Source organism: Heterodontus francisci, chromosome 12, assembly GCF_036365525.1.
Source record: "Heterodontus francisci isolate sHetFra1 chromosome 12, sHetFra1.hap1, whole genome shotgun sequence".
Classification (NCBI taxonomy): domain Eukaryota; kingdom Metazoa; phylum Chordata; class Chondrichthyes; order Heterodontiformes; family Heterodontidae; genus Heterodontus; species Heterodontus francisci.
In genome coordinates, this window is record NC_090382.1 from 85,350,458 (window position 1) to 85,357,410 (window position 6,953).

The window sequence follows — 6,953 nt, forward strand, 5'->3', positions numbered from 1 at the left end:
AAGAGGAGTCCTTACCTCCGGGGGCCGATATAGGTCCGATGTCCAGGGCTTCGGTCTTTATCCTCCAGCGATCCTGCCGAGACTACACCAAGTTGTTGGATCCCATCAGTTACAAGGAGAGACAACATCCGACCGTAACTTTTAGAAACTTTATTGCAGTATGTGATTGTTACATTGCAAGGATACAAAAAGAACAAAAAGCAAAACAAAAGAACAAAACAAAAGAACAAAACAAAGAAAAGAACATGTGATCACTACAGCAAGTCTTTCTTATAGTTATTCAAACAAAACTAGTAATGCCCTCACTTTGTTTCTGTTTGCAGACTTCTGTTGTCAGTGCATGATTGGTTCATTCATCCCAGCATTTTATTTTTGCATTTTATTTCAGTAGTTTCACATCCCCCCTCCTTGAACTGTTAGGCTGATTATTAAACAATAGGCTACTATTAAGCTATCTGCAGCTGCCCTGTTAGCTTCTGCTTGTTAGTTTTTTTATAAATTGTCTCCATAGCTCCACAGTTAGCTTGTTAGTTGATTAGCTTACTTTTGATCTGTTCCCACAAATCCCTTCCTGTTGATGAATCTCACTGGCCACTCACTCGGCACCTTGATGGCCACATGGGTGCAATCTATGATGCCCTGCACCTGCAGGAATCCAGTGATGGAGGCAAATCCCACTGCCTTTTGTGCCTCTGAGGCACCATCTGTTTGAAATTTTATGTACTGTCCAGCTCTCACAAATAGAACATCAATGATCTGCGAGATGCAGCGGGCTGCTACTGTTTGAGAGATGCCACCAAGGTCTGCTGCTGATCCTTGGAAGGAGCCAGAGGCGAAGAAGTTCAAATCCGCAGTTGGACATCGATTGGCAGAGCATGGTGAACAGTACTGCAAGGTCTGAGGTCCTCCTCAATGAGGGCACAAATCTCAGTGACCATCTGCCCAGTTACACGCAGTCTCCTATGTCACTGAGTCTTTGACAAGTCCAGGTAGCTTCTTCAGTGGTAGACTCAATGCTGAGGGTATGGCTGTTCTTGCCTTTCTGCCCCTCATTCCTCTCCTCTGCCCTCCACATGCCCAGGGCTCTGCATCTGCACCTGAGTATGTTGCTCCTCATTACTACTCGGCCCCATTTCCAAATACCTTAATCCCATGTCCAGCTGCTTGCAGATAGGTAATTGCCATCCCTCCCACACTCTTATTGCCCCATGTGCCCTGAAGGGTCATGTCCACCTCCATTGTCCAACCGTTCCAAGACCAGTTGCTCACCTGATGGCAGATATGTGCCAATGGCTGAATGCCCTTCTCAGCCATGAAGCCTTTTATGGGCCCATCTAAATGAATGGCACGGCCATGACTGGCCCACTGCTGTATTGCCACCTCCTTCCAGTTATCTGTTGCTGATCCATCGTGTAAACTATGTGGCGCCAAAAAAATCCAAACTGGCCCTTAACAAGCTGACAACAAGCTTGTTAACAAGATCAATTGACCTATTATCTGAATTGGGTAGCTTGTCAGGTCCCGCTTTCCCAAATCCTGAGCAAAATTGCCAGTGGTCAGAATGGTGACAGCAAACTGGTACAATTTTTGCAGCTGCTCACCTCCTTACCCCCATCTAGGGGCAAAAATTCAGCCCAGGGTTTCAGTTCAGGAAACACCCCAGATAGATAAATAATTCAGTTAATTGATTGATTATTCATTCCAATGTTATTCCCATTAAGCAGCACCAATTCAGCATGGTAAATTATTTGAAGTATGATAAATCAGTATACACACTGAATGCAGGTCAGACCGGTCTGCTTAGCTAACTGGTCAATTGGAAATGCTGGGGAAGGAATTCTTCTGAATTCCCCAGTTAACAATTTTCCAACTATTTACCTTAATGGAGAAAAAACACAGCTGGTGAGCAGAGATACATAACTTCTATCCTTTGTGTTCCTATAAATGGCCACTCATTACAAAAATCACTTACAGATAAACCTAGGGGAACTACGTAGCATGAACTGATTTTGTAACAGTTGCATTTTAGGTGTTGTTTAGAATATTGCATACGTTAGCACTATAAAGAACATGTTTTAAAGGATGTTCTGTTCTGGTTCTAATTAACTCATGAAATGTCAGTTCAATATATTACTTTATTTGTCAAAAGTATTAGTGTTGTTACCGTTTCAGGGTTAAAAGGTACCATTAAAAGCACGGTTCAGTGGCCCATATAGAGTGATCAAAAGAGTGGGTAAGATAGATAACTTGATTGACACCCCTGATCACCGGAAGAAGAACCTGTTGTGTCACATCAATATGCTAAAGCATATCACAGGCAGGAGGATAAGCCAGTACAGGTATGTCAGGGAATCGGGACTGTTCAGAAAGAAAAGGATAGCGAAAATGAGGCAGAAGCAGGCCTACGAAATTCTCAGATTGAACTTCCAACTACCAGATTAGCGAATACAGAATGGCTAGGAAAAGAGACCGCATGCTTTTGCACTTAGAGGCAAAACAACGTGAAGACTTAACCAGGCTTTTCACAAAGTTTAAAAGAGTTTGTAGGGATAAGCCGGGATGTACAACCTTAGCCACATATGATGTGGATATAGGGGGAACCATTACTTTAAAACAACATCCTTACCACTTGAGTCCAGACAAACAGGCCCAAGTGAAAGCAGAGATCCAGTACATGCTGGAAACCAAATTGATCGAACCTCGTCAAAGTAGTTGGAGTTCACCAGTAGTTATAGTACCTAAACCTGACGGGTCAACCTGATTTTGTATAGTGTGACAAAAACCACACCTGCCAAAATGAGACATATTAATTTCATCATATGGAACATTATTTTTGAACTGTTAATGGACTTGAAATAACTTGTTTAAACTGGCTAAAAATATGGCTGAACATTTGCATTCTAAAAGACAGTTGCCTGAAGAAGACACTGGGAGTACTCCCTGACTCAATTAGCCAGATGGATTTTGATCAAGAGGCATTGAATGTGTAAGAGCCAGCATTTCACTCCCCGCCCCCTCACCCACCCCCCGAGAGTGTCTAGTAAGCTTGTGGAATCCACAAACTTCGCAGGAGAGACTGTGATAAACACACACACAAATCAAAACCAATAACTGAACTCCAGCTATTACTTCAAACCTTTCCCCTTCTTTCTCCTCCTCAGTCTCAAAATGTGTGTGTGCTTATCACGTTTGAATGTTAGTGTGGTTGTGTTGCATATTTTTAGTAGTTTTAACTGAATTAGAGTTTTAAGGTTAATAACTTACACCTTTCTTGTTTAAATCTGAGAAAACCTATCTGGTTGATTTCTTTGCCATTACAATTAGAGAGCAAAGAAGCTAAAACACAGTGTTTTAAAAATTAAACCCTCTTATGGCCAAACCAGTAAAAGGCTGAGAGGGAGCCCTAGACAACGGCCTCACCTGGTCATAACAATAGATTATAGAAAAGTCAATGTGGTAACGAAGGCAGACTTCTACCCAATTTCTCATTTAGAAGACTGTATTGACAGACTGCGCAGCATTAAGTTTCTTACCAAGATCGACTTGTTAAACAGATACTGGCAAGCTCCTTTGACTCCTCGAGCCAAAGAGATATCAGCTTTTGTAATACCTGATGGTCTTTATCAGTGCCGGGTGATGCCATTCAGGCTAAAAAATGCCCCAGCCACTTTTCAAAGATTAATGAATTAGGTGGTAGCCAGTGTTCCCAACTGTGTAGTCTATCTTGATGATGTACTAATATACAGTAACACTTGGCAAGAGCACTTAAACCAGCTAAAAATTCTGTTCAAAAAGTTACAAGCCATGTGAATTCGGAAAGGCAAGAGTAACTTACATCGGACCCATAGTGGGGCAAGGATAGGTATTACCAAAAACTGCAAAGGTACAAGTTTTAATAGAGTTCCCTATCCCTAAATCTAAATGGGAAATAATGAGGTTTTTTGGGATGTGCAGTTTTCAACGGAAATTTGTACAAAACTTTTGTACTGTGGCTGCTCCGTTAACCGACTTGCTGCAAAAAAAGAAAAACAAAGTGGTATGGTCAGATGAATGCCAGGCAGCTTTTGAAAAGCTAAAGGCAATCCTAACTAATGAACCAGTGTTGGCTGCTCCAAATTTTGCTAAACCCTTTAAATTAGCGATCGATGCTGGCGACCTGGGGGTTGGTACAGTTCTACTAAAAGATGATGAATTGGGCATAGAGAAGCCTGTAGGGTATTTTTCCAGAAAACTAAATTGTCATCAGAAAAAATATTCCACAGTGGAAAAAGAAACATTGAGAATTTTACTGGCTCTCAAACATTTTGAGGTCTATGTCTGTCAGGACTATGAAGAAATATTAATATACACTGACCATAACCCATTAACGTTTGTGGAATTGTTTAAAAACCGAAATGCTAGAATCTTTAGATGGAGTCTGATGTTACAGCCTTATCATCAAAGGTTTGTACATATTTCAGGGAAAAATAATGTTATTGCTGATGCTGTGTCACGTTATTTAACCATGTTAACTTAAGTAGATGGTGACGGTGTCAAGAAAATTTTGTAAGTTATTAGTAGAGTGAATGGTGTGTAAATGCGGAAAAAAAATGTTCGTGTTTTTTCAATTTCTGTTTTTTGCATTGTAATGAAACGCGTTTCGGGAATGGCATTTCATTTCGCCAGGGGTGGAGGTGTCACAGTCCTGTGTTTTTTTTCCTCTCCTTGAAAATATTGCAGTGCACCTTTAAGACTGTAAAAGAACAGTGCACCTTGAAGGGAAAATAAGTCTCTGGAGACAGTGAGCCAGTGTGCATTCTGGTTGCTAAGCAACAGCCGCAGAGAGAGAAAGAGAGAGGACGAGATTCAATGTTGCAGTTTTGACTTTTAAAATTAGTGAGCAGCAGTCAGTTAAGAGCTCTGAGACAATTTAAACTGAAGGAAAAAGAGCTGTGTTATTTCTCTTTCAAAATTCTGCAAAGTTTCGAGCAAAATTAATTCCATAAAAAAAAATAAAAAGCTTTATCTTTCACAACAAATTAATGATATCTGCTGTGTTCATCGCGGGGAAAATAAGAGTTTAATACTGCAGCAGCTGAACTGCTGAACCCCTATCTTTGAGGGACCTTTTTTTTCATTGGACCTTGGAAGACTACAAGTGAACATTGACTGTGTTGTATTGGAGACCATTCGTCAGGATAGTGACACACAAATACTTGTTTATTTGTTTTATTTCTGAGTAAAAAGCTACTTTTAAAATCTACATTCTTTTAAAACCTGAACCACTGTCAATTTTGAGTATATGTATGCAGATACGGGAGTTATTTTTTATGTAAGAAGTTATAAGGTCTTTAGATATTGGTTCATCTTAGTAGCGTTTAAGATACTGTTTTTTTTAAATAAATAACTAATTTGTTGATTTCTAAAGATACCTAGTGTGGTTCGCTTCATTCGGGGCTTCCTTGATTGTTCAATTTGGCTGCTTTTTTCTGATTTGGAAAGCTTAAAGAAATATGCTGTAACCTGTGGAGTTACGGGACTGAATTGACAGTGCTTTGCTCCCACTGCAATCAGAATCATATATTTTGATTAGGGGCTTTGTCCTGTGTGGTCATAACAATGAAAAGAATTCTGTTGTAAAATATTTCATCGATAATGGGACCATTCAGATGAGCTGCAATATCCTTTCCAGTCCTGTGCATTCCTATGGTCCCATAAAACTTCTTTCCATTTATGACCAGAACCCTTTTGTGAATTCTCCTGCATCCCATGCCTCACTTTTTCAAGCAACAACATGTACTTATGTAACATCTTTAACATGGGAAAACATCCCAAACCACTCCAGAGCAGCTCAATCAGACGAAATGAGCAACTGGCCAAAGAATATTAGCCTGGACTTTGAAGGAATGAGTGGATTTAGGAGCAGGTGGGGAGTTAAAACTTCTGAAATTGAGAGTGCAATGCGAAACTAGCTCCAAGCTGCTGACTTCCACATTTAACTCCAGTATATTTGACTGTGTGTGAGCAAACCCCTCAAGAGAGGCGGGTTGTCAATTTCAACATGTTATTTGCTCATTAACAGTAGTATTAACATAGCTTTTGGGATGTAACTGTGGCTGAAGAGGTTTCCCAGGCTTCCTGGAACTAGCCAGAGAAAGCAAGGCTAGAGCACAGCAACATTTGAGGAGGCTGAAAGCACCAAATGGAAATCACACCTTCCAAATCCCTGCCCATCTTTCCAGGAACTCCATGTTTGAAGTCCTCCAATCAGGTTTCCTTCCCTACTTCAGGATTGAACTAGGACTTATCAAAGTTACAAATGATATCCTATGTAACTGACAAATGTAAACTATCCCTGCTCATCCGTCTTTACCTGTCTGCAGCCTTTGACATTGTTGATTACACCATCCTCCTCCAACGCGCCTCCATTGTCATCTATCTGGGTGGGACTGCTCTCACCTGGTTCCATTCCTGCCTATCTAATCGTAGCAAGAAAATTACCTGAAATGGCTTCTCTTTCCATTCCTGCACAGTTACATCTGGTGTCGCCAAGGGACACCCTCCTATTTTTCATCTACATGCTGCCCCTCTGCAATATCATCCAAAAACACAGCGTTAGTTTTCACATGTACACTGATGACACCCAGCTCTACCTCACCACCACCACTCGATTCATCCACTCTTGCTAAATTATCACTGCTTGTCCGACATCCAGCACTGGATGAGCAGAAATTAGATATTGGGGAGACCAAAGCCATTGTCTTTGGTCCCTAGCATCAACTCTGCTCCCAAATCCATCCTGCTCCATGGAAACTGCCTGAGGCTGAACCAGACTGTTCATAACTTTGCTGTTATATTTGAGATGAGCTTACAATCGCATATCCGTGCCATCACTATGACTGCCGAATTCTACGTCTGTAACATTGCCCAAATTTGCCCCTGCCTCAGCTGCTGAAACCCTCATTCATGTTTTT